Source organism: Poecile atricapillus, chromosome Z (genome assembly GCF_030490865.1).
Source record: "Poecile atricapillus isolate bPoeAtr1 chromosome Z, bPoeAtr1.hap1, whole genome shotgun sequence".
Taxonomy (NCBI): Eukaryota; Metazoa; Chordata; class Aves; order Passeriformes; family Paridae; genus Poecile; species Poecile atricapillus.
Window position 1 is genome coordinate 80,125,825 of NC_081289.1, and position 16,318 is coordinate 80,142,142.

The window sequence follows — 16,318 nt, forward strand, 5'->3', positions numbered from 1 at the left end:
ACACCTGGAAAAACCAAGGAAAATATTATTTCTTCTTCCTTAAATGATATGTTCTTTTAGAAGGGGAGACTATCAGTGTTGTCATACTGCGACTCTTTTCCTTATCACACTGGGCCTACAACTATCACATCTATTACATGTCATATTATGTCTAATGTATGTAAGACACAAACCACTTATACAAGCAGCTCAGCTTACCTTCCTAACACATGGAATCATTGTTCTTTTTGGGTTTTGCATTTGTTTTCTTTGCTGGTTTTTAAAATATCTTAAATTTCCAGTCTCATTTATTTTGCCTACAGAAATTTACAATCTTAGTTTTTATTCCTTCCCCCCACTTTACATATTACATATGCTTTAGACTTCTTAACTGATCACCTTTTCACTTGGAAAGTGACACTGCTTTTACCACTGTATGTATTTTCTAACAGAAATTTTAAGTGAAACAAAAAAAGCAAGTACAGCTAGTATGAATGAACGTTGCAAGGTTTATTTTTCCCTCTCATTAATTGTTATGAATGTCTGTACTTGCAGCATGGAGAAGGCATCTGAATAAATATGGTTATATATTATTTATATATTTAGAAGGACAGAAAAAAATAGTAGTGTAAGTTGGTGAAGAAATTGCCTTAAATGTCAAACACATTCTGCTAACATTTTTGCTCCCTTGTGGCATTAAAGACATTAATTAATCACCACAGTACACTGTAAAAAAACACATTATGTTAATTAGTTTCTTGAATCAGAATCAATGACTCATTAGTCTTAACCCTAGCAGACTGCTAACAATATTCTGGTGGGAAAACAAGCAATATCACAACATGCTACACAGAGGGAGTTTTCATCCCTGTTAACTCCAGTCAATATACACTGCTGCTTGCATTGTTGTGCCTAGAGAGTAAGACAAATACTGAAATAACAAGGAAATTCACACCATACAGTGCATTTTTTGCTTCTGCTCCTTTCTGTAAATGACCTTTACTCATGTGGCCCTAATTATAGTCAGAGTTTTGTCTAAGCATCCTGTGATGGGAATTATACTGTGCTAAAAATACTGAGCAAAGGATTTAACAGTAAAGGTAAAATTTGTGTTAGAAAAAATGTTGAAAAAATTATTCACTTCTTTGCTCTCATTACCCTAAAGGGCTTTTCAGTGGCTTAATACTACCCTAACTGCACAATGAGTTCACTCTCACTTCTGCAAAATACTAGAGATTATTTTAGACTAATTGTTTAAAATGATATCTAACAGTTCATCTAATCTAGGTACTGTTTGGGGGCATACTTGCTGAAATTTTAGACTATTGGTCACGATAAATTTGTCCATGATGTCTTATAAACTAAGAGCAAAGAACTGGAAAATTCACAAAAGGTGGTGCAAACTGCTCTGTCCACACAACTTTGTCCTGCTAATTCTGCAAGAATTACAGGAATGAGAATTAACCAGGGTACTAGAATTAACCCTTCCTACTCAGACTGCAGTGAGCCTCTGGGAAATGCCCAGTGCTAATTCATAGGGGGCTGCAGTCCACTGTGCTCACTGAATCACTAAATCACAGGATGGCTAAGGCTGGAAGTGACCACAGAGGCTCATCTGGTCCAACCTCCCTGCACAAGCAGGGCTATCCCAGAACACAAACCACAGGATTCTGCCCAGATGGTTGTTGCATGTTGGAAACCTGAGCACAGAGAATTTCTGTTGTAGTATGCTTATTTAGTTCTGTTGTAATTGTTAGTATTTTGTCTTTTTGGTATGTTCTTGGTTCTCCCCCATTTACTGCTTTGGTTGGTTCCATTTGTCTGTTATGTAAACCCCTCCCAGTTTTCCTGAATGTTCCCCGTCAATCACCTTTACCCTGCCCCATCTCCCCATCCATCATCGTAAACCCCACCTCTCCTCCCAGCTCCTTCCATGTATATCATCCCTTCCTTGACACTTCCTTATTGGTTGTTATGTTATGTTCCCGCCTTCTGTATATCCCCATTGGTCCCTGATATTGTAACCTCCTCCCCTTACCCCTTCCTCCGTGAGCTCCCATTGGACCCTAGACTGTGCCCGCCCCTGAGGTAAAACCCAGTGCACAGAGGTGCTCGGGGCTCTCTTAAGTCTTGAATTCTCCCAGCCCAGGCCCTTGTGCTCATCCCCTCTCCCTAATAAACCTGTTCCTGGGAAGTACAGCCGAGTGAGTCTCCTCCTTCCTTTTGCCATCACCCACGACGCCTGATTTGGCAGAGCCCGGCAGGATTCAGCGCTCTGAAGGTTCTACAGTGGGATCACCTTTCCCCTGCAGTTCCCCACTCCTTGCGACTGCCCGTGTCAGAGTGGCACCGTAGAGCTAGCCCGGAGCTCCGGTGCGGCCAAGAGCAGCGTCAAATTTCCTGTGCTGACAGGCACTGAACCATAGGACAACACTGTATTTGACCTGACGCTGTGGAAAAAGCTTCCAAATTGAATGATAGAACTAAGAATGTAAATGTGTAGTTTGAATAGAAGTATGTTATATCACATGGTGGAAAATTTAGTTTAAGGTTTTGGGATATAATAATATATATGTAGCGAAATGGAGGTTTTAGGGCGTAGGCTTGCCTTGCTTTTTCACCTTCTTCATGGGTTTGGTTGATATTATGTGGCTACGTGGAAAAACCCACAGTGCGCAATATGAGTGTTTGGTTTTTGGGTTAAAAGTAAAAGTAAATTAGTTGGCATTTTATAATTGGGTAATTGACACCTAAAAGACCTTGTAGAGAGAGATCTGGGGCTCCATTTTTAGTTTGTTCGCGGAGTGTGATGAAGAATTCACAATTTGTGGGAATGTAACATAGGTAAGAAATAATAAACATCTCTGAGTCTGAACAAGAATACCATCTCTCGCTCATTAATTTTGACCCTGAGGAAAAGAACCTCAAGACATTCCATAGTAGCATATTTCCAGCGAGGAAAACTTGCAACCTGGACAACTGTGAGGAGCCAACTTTACTTTTACTTCAACACTGGCTGTCAGAGGCACGTGGAGGAGGGGGGTGCACATGTGCCACTGCAGGAGGCAGCAGGAGAAGGTGAAGGAAAGCCTTGTCTCTGCGGAGCCTTTGCCCAGAAGCCAGTTCATGTCTCAGCCGGGCCAGGCAGGCGGCAGCAGACACTGAACCCTCCGAAGGGGCTCTCCAACCAGATGGAAAAAGGTCTGCACCCATGGGCTGCAGAGGAAGGTTGGACTGGGCAGCGCTCTCCTGTCCACAGGCAGTCCTTGGGAGGAGCCAGGGGCATAAAAAGAACCGCAGGACAAGCTCCGGGCCTTTTGGGTATTGTGCTTTTTGGTTTAGCTCCAGGCTGCTGAGGCTTGATGGCTCCTTTGAGCTAGCCCTGGCGCGTTTTTTGTTCCTCTTGCCCCTGCCCCAGCCTATCTTTTGGCTCTCCTGCCTTCGCTGGCCCTCGCTGGCCCCCGCCCCTGCCTTGTCTCCCGCTGTCCCTGCCTGCACCACCCCTGCGGGCTGCACCGCCCCGCTGCCATCCTCGCCGCCGCCCCATCCAGCTCCCGTCCGAGGGCCCCACCGAGAGGGCTGCGCGGCCTGCAGCGGCCCCGGCTCCGCCTGCGGCCTGCGAGCCTCTCCGCGGGCAGTGCCCGGCTCTCGCTGCCCGCCCGCTGCCTTCTCTGCCCCCCTCCGACCCCCATCCTTTTACATCTCCCCTCCTCCTGCTCTGCCTTCCTGCCCTCTTTAGTAGGGTAACTGCTTTTTCTTTTTGCTTTTTCTTACCAATAAACGATTCTCCCATACAAGGTTTGTCTCGTTTGTCCTAATTTTGTTCCTGATCATCTAATTCTAAAAGAGAACTCCTTGCAGTTTCCATCAGTGGAACGTGACAACGTGTTCCAGTGTGGATGTAAAGCTCTTATATTCAGGTGCGCCTCCCCATACATCAGTTTCTGCCCATTGTCTCTTGTCCCGTTGCCTGGCACCACCGAGCAGAGCCCGGTCCATTCCCTGACACCTCCCTGAATACTGACAGACACTGATGAGATTCCCTCTCAGTTGTCTCTTCTCAAGAGTGAAGACTCAGCTCTCTCGGCTTTTCCTCATAAGAGAGATGCTTCTGTTCCCTGTCTTTGTAGCCCTCCACTGGACCCACTCCAAATATCTATGTAATATGTCTCTTACACTGTGGAACCCAGAACTGGACATGGAACTCCAAATAATGCCTCATGAGGTCTAAGTAGAGGAGCAGGATCCCCTTGCTTGACCTGCTGGAAAAGTTTTTCTTTTAACTTCCCACAGATTCTTACATTTATCACCATGTTTTGATATAAAATACCAGTATGTCTTTTAAGAAATTTGCAGCAACAATTTACGTCAGAGGAATTCTTCAGGCCTTGGACTGTTATTAGAAGCCATTTCTCTTTGTAAAACCAAAACTGGTCAACACTGTAATTGATTTTTAAAAAAATTGACAAGAAAATATTTGTATTCCTTATATCAACATTTATTGTGAAGGTTCAACCATTCAGAAGGAACATTCTTGTATCTAAATAATTATTTTTCTTCCAATTGTATAATATTTTGAAAGTATTATTTTAACCTTTAATTTATAGGTAGAAACATAATGAAAAATATTCTTTCTTTAAGTGCTGTATAATGACTGAGAAGACTTGATTTGATTTATTAATAAAATTTATTCAAAAATCACATAAAAACTACCATGTTTGTGCAATGAAGATGAAGGCAGATCTTTTGAATGAAGATCTTTTAATAAGATCTTTTAAAGGTCAAAAATAATTCGCCTATATATGTATTTCCTGAAACACACCTGGAAATAATAATGTTTGGTTTCTTCAGCTCTTCAATTTGCACTTATTGTCAGCAAATAATCCCTTGCAGTGCATAAACTTAAAATGCTAAACATCTTGAGTTACGTTCAAGAGAGTCAGAGATTTTAGCATCAGAGCCAGGTTTTGTCAAACATCTTATAGTGACAGGGAGAGATACATAGACATATTGATGGATTTTCATTCAGCACCTCTTTTTTTAACTAGTCAGAGGTACAGCCTCTGTTGCTATCACATGTGATGATTCCTCACTCTAAGGGCAATGATCCAAATACCATGGTTTACAAATTACGCACATACATATGTGAACCCACATTTTAATGTGTGTTTGTGGACTATTTATTTGCAGTGCTGCCTGCTTTCTCATTCTGCACCTGTCCCACAGCAAGAAAGAGAGATAACAGGAAGTGTAAAAGTGGGACAATTTTTGGATCAAGGGAAAACAGTGTAATAAGAGGAGGAAAGGGGAAAACAACAGGCAACACAAAGGAAATTCCTCACCTCCGGCCACAAGCAGATCAATGCCCAGTCAGTTTCTCAACAAGGGAAGACAAAAATTCCTATTCTTCTTCCTGTACAAGTTTTAATGGTGCGTATGACATTATGTGGCACAGAATTCACCCTGGGACAGCTGTCTCAGCCATGTCCCTTCCCATCTCCTTGCCCACTCCAGTGCAGTTGCTGGAGACATGAGAGCAGTAAAGAAAAAGTCTTTATGTAGAGAAAACCTTGATGCTGTGCAAGCACTGCTCAGGAGTAGTCAAAATAACAGTGTTGTCAATGTTGGTTTAGTCACAATCCCAAAACACAGAACCTTGTGGTGTGTTATGAGGATAGTTAACTCTATCCTGGCTGTTACTGTTAAGTGACCAGGCAGTCTGGGGTCTTTGTAAAACCATAATAGAAAATACTGTCCTTACTGAATGGGTGTGAAGGGATAAAAATCAAATGTATATACAAACCATAAAACTACTTTTCTCTGGCCAGGGGCATTTAATTTGTATCCAATCCCAAATGCTAACGATTTACTAGAGCTGAATTTTACCAAGTTTTTGTAATGGTATAATCTTTTTTTCCACAAACAAATGGGAGCCCTGCAGTGTTTCAGTTGTCACTCTTTCAGCTCTAACTGTAGGATATGCCTCAAAATGGTAGTTGCAACAGTAATTAAGGATTATTGTAAAATTCAGTCAGGTCTGAGGTGCCTGAATAAATATCTATTTATTCTGGTCCTGGGATGAATATTCTGAAGAGCATAGGGCAGGCACCTCACTGAATATTCAAATATTTTATGAAAACATAGCAAAAATTAAAAGTATTACACGGGCAGCACTAATTTATTGTATTATAAATATGATTATTTACTATAATGAGCACAGCCCTGGGAACCTAAAATTCCAGCTGCTGCCCGGTAATTTGGATGTCCTATTGCACTACCGGCTAGAAACAGACTGTCTCCTATCAGTAGGTTAATTGGGAGACACAGTGCATGCTGTCTACTGACGGAGTAGAATCTAGCAAATATTATGATCAATCAGTTTGCTGGTGAGAAATATTTAATTGTAGTTTAGAGCTAAAAATACATGAGCAATAGAGGGAAATTCAAAATACATAATAGTTTCTCTTTTATTCTTAAACAGACACTTACAAAACTACATATGCTTCCAGAACATATTGATATTTTTTTAAGTGGTACATAGAGAAAACAGAAATTTTCCCTTCACATTAGGGTTGTCAGGATTTCATAGAGATTATTTATTTGACACAAATATTGACAAAGCAAAGGACCACTATAAAAATAATTCATTACAGTAATACATCAAGAACAACACATGATCAGTGTAATGCATACATCTGCATTTATAGATAAAATATCTAAATATCTATATTTAACGTGTATACTGCAATGTCGTTATCAAGAATTACCCAGGGAATCGTTTGTGCTCTGATAACAGAACTATTGAGTGTAACTACTTCACCTTTTCATAGCCTTCTCTGAAGCTGCAGAAGAGACAAAGTGTTGGTCTTAGTCCACTTAATGCTCCTAAAAATATTAGCAATGTGCTCAGGAATGCTAAGTACCTGCCTCTGCATATATCAATTCTATGCTTGAAAAGATAGGTCTGATCTCTGAAACTTCTGTGTTTCAGTTCACTAGCAACAACGAAGAGAAAATTGTGGGATTATTGTGAACATTATTGTGACTTTACCTTGGTATTGCAATGCTGCCATGATGACTTCATAAATATGTCAAAGTATGTTGATAAAAACTTTTGTATTAGTCTCATACTTTATTTAAAAATGTGTTATAATTTCAGATATCTTAGATTTTTTCTCATTACGCTTAACATGTATTTAACATATAAAATGTAATGCTAGCTGTTAATCCAGTAGAATATGCAGCCTTTACATTTTATGATTTTAAATCTATAACATGATATTTTCTCACATGAGTTTACCCAAACTAAAAAAATTCTAATGGTATTAAGTAAAAATTTTTCTTTCTTTGTGATGGAAAAAACCCCACAGGGAACAATCTGGTAATTATAAAGAGATAGGATTAAGATTACTTGACCATATTTGTTGGTAGGGTTTTTTAAATCCTCAGCCATTTCAATTTTGAGAATATCTGTGAAAGAAGAGGGAACAAAATTTATGATTTCTTGTCTTCTCAGCCATTGAAATGAAATGAAATGAAATGAAATGAAATGAAATGAAATGAAATAATACCATCAATTATATAATTTTACACTTCTTAGTACCAAAATGTCTTCCCAAATATGAATGCAGACTTATGGAAGCTAAAAGTATAAAAGCATTCTAACAGACATAAAAAAGATGTCAATGGTGTTTTAGAGAAGAAAAACTGAAATTTTTTCCAGGTTATAGCTTTGGCACACAGCGGTATTCTGTTGCCTAGGAAGACTACAATTCTGTTTGACAAAGTGAATTTATAATTTTTCAGTTTTTATGCACAACATTTTTACAAATCCAAGAAAAAGATGTGAAAACTAGCATCTTTCCTCCAAACCACAATCTTAACAGCTGAGAGGAAATTAGAAACCAATTATAAATTTGGTTTTGAAAAACAGAGCTGAGAAAGGCCCAAGAACATACCTAAAATTACACCATAATTACCATACACATTACCTAGTGTAGGCTTGTATGATGATTACAGGACTGCTAGGCTGCTACACAATTTCTTTTGTGGCTCATATCATACTAGATGTGATGCTGAACAGTCAAAAATTAGGCAATTCTTTCATCACCATTACAATGTCCTGCAAGCTGAGAGTATAAGAAACATAAGAAACTCCTCCACGATGAAATTTGGAGCAAGGTATCTGAGTCGTTCCTGTTCCTACCACTTCATCTGTTGTTGGATAATTATGTATTTACAGCAACTATAACAAGAACAAGCCCACACTGGAAACATTATCCTTGTTTCTGTTAAAACATAGATATTCCAATGGGGAGTTTAATTGTAAGTAGCAAAGCAGTATCTTGGGAATGGACCACTGTTATAAATGATAAACAAATAAATAGTATTTAAATGTCTAAAGAGAGGTTGTATGCCTGAATATATTTAAAAGGCAAAATAGGAAACTGAGACCTCCTGGTTTGCAGACAAACTTTTCAAAATCTTTTTTTTGCCAGAGGTTTTGCTTTTTTTAGTTAAGGGTGGTAAGTCATTAGTTAAGGTCAGAAACCTCTTCCAATAAGGCAAAATGTTGTATGTCCAATAGTTTTATTTCAGATGAGTTTCACCTTTTTGAGAATTTTGTCCACTGAAGCAAGGATGACACTATACATTAGGTGAATCATTATACTCTACAACACTATGATTTACATGCTCCTGATTATTGTCCATGACCTTTTCAAAATGCAAGAATTTATTCAGTCATGGCTTTTGTGACTTAACTTTGATAACAAAATACATATTTGAAATGCTGTTCAGGCCTGAAATATCTACAAGGTAGTTCTAAAACCTAATTAATTTTTTAAAAAATGAAATTGTTTCTACTTGTTCATTGAGTTTTGAAAAATGGAAACCTTTCAAATGCATACATTCCTAACCAACTTCTTCCTTCACAGTGATTCGCTCCAAGATTCAGATCAGGCTGAAGCTTAATAAAAACTGAGTGTTCACCTATTGGAAAGAAGTGGTTATAACAGTGAAATTAACTCTCCTTCCTTTGCATTACAATCTATATTTCATGGTATAACACCTGTTGTAAGCTTCTCTCTATCATGGAATCTAGAGTTCACACTAAAATTCCTCTTCCGCCAAAGATAATGTTAGCTTGATTGTGGCTTTAAGTGTTGCTTTTCTTGAGTGATATTTACAGACATGCCTGAGGTGGTATATGAATGCCTGTTCAAAAAGTGGTTGATTTAGGCAAAACTTCATGGAGTTAATCCTACAGCTTACTTTTTTATTTTCTAGTAACCCTTCCAGAAATACACAGAAAAAATTAAGTAGTGTATAATTAATTGGCTATTTTTTTTTTCTCATTGTGATCACACAACTTTCATTTCTGGATAACAGGAATGTTACAAACTGAAAAGGACACATCAGTATTGAAACACACATACTGAATTACCCTTAACCTAGCCTGAAAGGCCTGTGATCTAATCTTCAAATTTTTTTTTTTCAAAAATTATATCATTCCTGATATAATTGCAGGTAATGATTTTTTTAATAGAAGCTATCGAAAAGAAAAGGCTTTAAAGGAAATTGAATACATTTCCTGAATATAGTGCTAGCTTAAATTAGTTGCTGCATTTGTACTACTGATGACTCTATGGATAAATAACAACATTCTTTATCCATAGAATAAGGTCAGGATATATGAGCTTTCATTCAAGATTACGTCCAAAACCATGTGTGCGACTTTACCTTCTCAATATTTGCAGTAAAATGGGATAATAATTCTAAAATTACTGCAAGGTTACAGGATTTCTTTTATTGACTTAAGTAGGGAACTTCTAAGATTCTTGGATAAAATGTGCAGAAGTTTTTTCTTGCTTTAATTGAACTCTAGCCTCTAATACACAATCTAGTAATTTTTGAAGTCACTTGTGAGAGTAAAGGGAAAACAGGAGCAGTTCCTTTGGCTAAATATTGCCCCATCTCCAAACACAGCATTAGCAAAACAGGACTTTTACATTTCAGAGACTCTAGATGAAAAAGACCAGTAGTATGTCATTCATGCTTCTCTTTCAACCCACATCTTCTATGTTCAGGACTATGTGTATGTATGGAATCACAGATCCATGCTTTCAGGTCAGAGCAATCAACATCTCTACAGCTTTGACTCCAAGTCAGCATAACTAATTTATAAATCATGGATGTTAAGGCAGAGGGCTCAACACCTATGTTTCTGCAATGAAAAATTCTGATCACAGAGTTTTGTTACTTTCTTTCATTATTAAACAGAAACCTAAATCCAAACTCCACTGAAGAGAGTAAAAGCTGTGCTATTATTTTCAATAACCAAGTCATCAGCCAAAATATTCATGTCTTAATAAAAAGATGTCTAAAAAAGTTTATGCCAAGTATCATATGGATTGATTAGATACTGGTTTCTGCATATTATTTACTTTGGGTTTTGATATTGTTTTTGACTGGAAACCTCACTTCAAGTAATTGGGGGAACAAATTCCAATGATCAGACTTTTAAAACTGCAGATATAGATGTTTTGGAGTTTCATATCTGCAATAATATTGTATTAGGAGTACCAAGTTTGCTCTTCTGTCACAGGTCAGGAAAATGTAAAATAATGAAAAAGAATTTTGCACATTTTTGTTACTTGTTATACATAATTAAGCTGTCTTGAAATTGCTTACTTTTGGACAGAAAACTATCTTTGCATCTGCAGCATATTTTTTAACTTCAGTGAACTAATAAAAGTTAACTGTACTTATTCTGGACTGTAATATATGACCCTGAATTCTGTGGTTGACAATAAACATGTATAGTTTTGACCCTATAAAACTTCAAAGATTGAAGAAGAGTTTCAATTCCCTTTCTACTTGAGAAAGTTCTATAAATTTTATAGCTCTGGTGAAAAAAAAAATTGTAAAGCATTGTAAAATTGTAAGAATTGTAAGATAGGAAACCAAAATCAGTAGGATTATAGTTCCTTTTTCTCCACTCTCCATCAAGGTTACTTATTTATGTTTCATTCAATTACATGCAACAAAGTTATACAACAGTTAGACAACTATTACTGTATTGTACATTTCTGTATTTGTAGGGGGAAAAACACAAAAATCACCCCACGACGAAGTGTCTCGGTTTGAGACAAGTTCAGGAGGAAATGGGTCCTCTAAAATAGGCAAGTTGCAGCACTCCCCCCACCCCCCCTCAGCTACGAAAGGAATTTCGTGGGGGAAAGTGAAAAGACCTGTTTACTTCAGAAGCAGAATGCACACAGGCACAGGGAAGAAAGGAATAGCTGTTAATATTTGAACCTTCTCGCCTTGGGTAAAGCTGCTGTACTCAGAGTCCCGCTCGGCTTCTCCCGGGGTCCGGAGCGGGCGCGGTGTCCCCGCGGCTCCCGGCGGTGCTCGGACCCGAGCAGAGCCCAGCAGCTCCGCAAGAAGGTGCCACAGTCCCGGGAAAAACCTCTCGCCTCAGCTAACAAGAAGCTAGCTACAAGCAAAGAAATTAACGTCTTTCTCCGCTACAGAGCAGAGGTGAGAAAAAAACTGGGGGAGTATCCGTGTTTGTACACAGATTGCCGAAAGCGTCATCCCCTCTGGTACGCCCCTCTCCCGGATCTAGCTCAAAGTTACAGGACCCATTTCTGGGCGTAAAGCAGACACTAGGGAACACATTATCATAAAGTCACTCCAAGACTTTTGTTGTTGTTGTTTTTTGGGTTTTTTTTTTTTTTTTGTTTTTATTCTTTTACATCACGAAACATCACACACAAAAATCACTAGCTGCAGCAGCAGCTTCTCAAAAGTCAAAAGGGGCTTTTTTGTGGTGACACAACCCTTACCATGAGAAGAAATTTCAGCAGGGTAAAACCTGAAAACATCCAGGCAACTAAAATTTCCACGATCTGGGTGTACTGCTATGCAACTAACGCTACTTTCCTGCCCTTGCTCCTGCAGAAGGACATAGCAGATATTTAATGACACTCTTACTGTCATGGAAAAGCCACCAATAAATAAACAAATACTAACCAATACTTACAAAGCAATCACAGTTGGATAGAAAGTCATTAATTCTTTCTGGCTTATAATTGAAGCCAGCTTTCATTTCTTAAAGATCACATAGAAATGTATTTGTAGACTGTGGAAGAAGCCACCACAATATGAACACTCTCAGTTCCACTGTAAGGTTTAAATGCTTTGTGAACAATACATCACCCCTCTGCCCCAAAAGATTCAAACGTCATTTTATATTACAAGACTGAAAGCAAATATGAATTCTGAAACTGAATTAATTTAGCAGTGATTAACAGTTCATTTGATCAAACAAAAAACTTTTCTGTTTGCTAGGAAAAGGGCATGTAAAGGACAGAAAAAGTCCTTTTAGGGGGTTTCATTAGAGCTTGAAAAATAGTCAGCATGTTATTAAAAACACCCATCTGAGGATGATCTTCAGTTACATTTTCCTCCAAATTTGCTGTTCTGCTTTTCTTCACAGATAGTAGAGAATATTTTTGCCATAGGTAGCAGGGATTACTGACATAAAAGGCTTCACAAAGGAAAAAATAAACATTGACCACACACAAATGGCATTGCATTTTATTTTCCACTGGCTAAATCAATTATTTGAATAGCTGTTTTGTATCTAAATGTCAACATTAAAATATTCCGATGTATAGATTAAAAATATAAAATCTTGGTTTTCACCCTGTTTTTCCCAAAGCAGTTAATGATTTTGGCCAAATGTTATTCAGGACAAGTACTATCAACATCTGCTACCAAACTGTAATTCAATAATCCAGGACATTCATTTTAATGAGAATTGGCAGCATTGTGCAGTTATAATTGTGCCATGAAGAGCACACAGACTGCACTATAAGAGCAATCGTTTATCTTTCCAAAATTAAGCTTGCTTCAAAATAAATATATATGTGTCATTTTGGCCATCATCCAGGAGCCATAATACATTTGGGCTTTTTGTCCTACAGTTTCAAAGACAAGGATCGTCCCGTCTTCTGGCAATTCCTCTTTATTTCACTGAGTGATAAAGCTATGGATATAATACCTCAAAGAAGAAAATGCATAGAGTTCATGACTGGTTTCAAGAAATTGTCAGGATCTGATCAGGCACAAGCCAGCTAGTCATGGGAGATATGAAATATATCAAACACTTCACCAGAAGGTTCACAGGGATTCATATTTAACACAACTTTCTCAAGAATTGCTTCAAATATCCATATGTGGCACTTAAAATATTTTTCTATAGGGAGCCACAGGGTAAAATTTAAGAAACAATAATGAAACAAAGCCACAAAGTGGTTTTGCATATCAAGATCTCTACAAGAAGCAAAATGCATTAGAAAGGAAAAATGAAAATAACATTCTCATTCTTTCCTCCTTCCAATCAAACTATATCAAACACTAAATTGATCAAACAGAAAGACAGAAATTATTGATTTGTGGAAATATGTATCAGAAAAAGATTTTAAGGCATAATATGAAATAAAGAAATTTTTGATCCCACATCAAACACAAACAATTACTAAATTACTAGATTATTTGAGGTACAGAAGATATGTGAATTTTTTGTGACATACAGCAGAGTGGATTAACGAGAAGATTTGGAAAGCTGATGCAACAGACATAGTTACTTGCACTCTGTGTCTGCAGATTTTTAATATTTAACTACAAGTAACCTTTCAAAGGATATTTTATTTATATAAAAGCATATATAGTATATATACATTGAAACAATGAATACAATTTAAATTTTAAAAAGCACAGTTGTGTGAAAAGACTTTGGCAAACTTGGAATGCTTAGGGTTACAAAGAAGGAGTATCTTCTATAGTTAAACCTTGCATATGTACTTATTAAATAATTATTTAAGGAGAATATGGATTAGACATTTTCTAATTTCAAGAAACCCATTGAATTTCCAGTTAGATGACTACCCACCAAGGTATTTGACTGTGACTAATCTTTTACTAAGACAAAGTAAATGTGGTTTTACACGTAGACAAAGGCACTGAACAGTAAAGACCAAAAAACCTGAAACAAATATTGTCATTATCAAAATTTATTTAGATATTTTTTTCATTTTGTCTCTGAGAACAGCTGAAGATACTTTCTGAGGAAGGCAGGGAAGGGTTGTTTCTGCTGCATTTTTCCATATTCTGTATCAAGCATCTGTATCAGGCTTTAAAATGTGGGCTTATCACATGCTGAAACCTCTAGCTAGGTTGCTAACATTTTCTATCATATTGAATGTATAATGATCACTTTCATAGGCTGGAAAAGAAATCTGCAATCATTTCAACATTTATAAGGTGAAAGTATATAAAATGGAAAATGTGTAAAGGAATATAATGTTCAGCAAAGGGGCAATCTGGTGAGGTCAAGTTCTTGCATCTACTGTGTATAACTAAGCTATAATCTGCAAACTGAAGCTTATTTCCATGACAAATACATAAAATATACTGATCAGATAGCCTCTAATTGCCATGCATTTGACTTTTAACCACTAGGATTAACTCTCTACTGTCTAAAATAGAATGAATTACAAAATATCACCAGACTGTATTAATGATAAAGTGCCTCACCACAGGAACAGTAACTCTTGAAATACCCATTCCAGTAAAAAAGAAATTAGAGTTCAGTAACTCTCATAAAATTCTTATTTTTATGCACCACCCATATTAATAACAGTACTTTAATGCATTATTAGAACAAGTTTACATTTTATTCTGCTTATTCTCAGAAAGTCTCCTGTCTGTGGCTGACTAACTGTATGCAGGCAGAATACCCATGCTTAGTACCTGTCATCCCTTTGTGCATGTCATAGTGAGGCACCTCTTTGCCATGTATGCTGCATGGTTTTATACAGAGCCTTCATTCCCAACAAGGGAAATAACCGAAGAAACAATAGACTAAGGATTTAGTGACAGTCTGTAGAAGTTATTGGATCAGACTGCAGGAAGAGCAATTTAATACTATTTCTTGTCCTCAGTGAGAGAGTAAAAACAATTCCTCTGACACTTCTGATATGCTTGTTCAAATTACTTGGTTAATTACTGCCCTTGTGTTTACTTGAAATACAAATTATCTTTCCTTGAACTCATAATTTTTCTGGCTTGTCTCTTCAATGTTAACTTTGCTGTTTCTTGCCTTAGAAAAGATTGCTGTTAAATTCTTCCATTAGGAAAGTTAGAATTATCTGCAGATAATGCTATTTCTTTCCATTACTAACTCATGTCACGATTACTTATGTTACTACAGCAGGTATCAAAGTGAGAAAACATTGGCAGGGATAGTCTTGTCTTACTTATATTTCTGTGAGTTTCTGACTGTTAAGGATAATCTATCCCTCAGTCTCTCACTGAGGATAGATCCCATCTTTCCAGTGCCTAAATCATATGAATATAAAGGAAGATTTTTGTTTCTTATTGATGCTGTATATTGATAGCATGTGATGTATTTATTGCACAGACCCCTTTGTGTGAAGCTATGGTTTCAAAAAAGAGAAAAAAGTTGCTTTCCTCCCTTCCTACACATATACACAATTAGCTAAAAAATGTGATAAAAGGTCTGTGCTCTTAATGAGGTAATTACTCTCAGTAATTCCCTGTGAATTCTTAGCAGCATAAACATTATCATTAAGGCTGTTACGGAAGTGGACTGAAAGTTTAGACCTGGTACTACAGCATTTAAGTGGGGTTGCAAAATGATTTTGTGAACTAACAAGAGAGTAAAGATACATGTAAAAGATGAAACTGTTCTTTTCTGCCACCATATGCTTAAAAAGAGCTATTTAAATATTTGAATTTTCCATGTTAAGTATTCAGTTTTCTGGTCAAAGTAGGGATTCCAGTGAGGAATCAGAAATACTCATGCAATCTTGGGTTTAATGATTTTTTACACTCTTAAATTCAGAAATGCAGTAAGGACTCACAAGAAATAAATAATCTTATCTAAATGAATTATTTTAATTTTTAAAAATGTAGCTTTACTTTTAGCTTAAATGAGGAATAAAGGAGGAGAGGATTCTTCTGAAATTAGGAAAGGTTTTCAGGGAGAAAAAATAGTAATTTGAACCACATTCAGAACGTGAACAGGAGTTTTATTTATCATCATGTATATAATTTCTGTGAGACATTGATGCTTTTTGTTGTTGTTGTTGTCTTGGTTTTGTTTGGTTGGTTGTTGTTGCTATTGTTTGCCCAGTACCTTGTACCAAATTCCTGAATTCATACATCCAAGAGTACTGGCTTCTGTCACTGAGCCTGTATCAAGCCCTGTAGCCCCTCAGTAGTTCTACATAGTGGTTCTACTGGG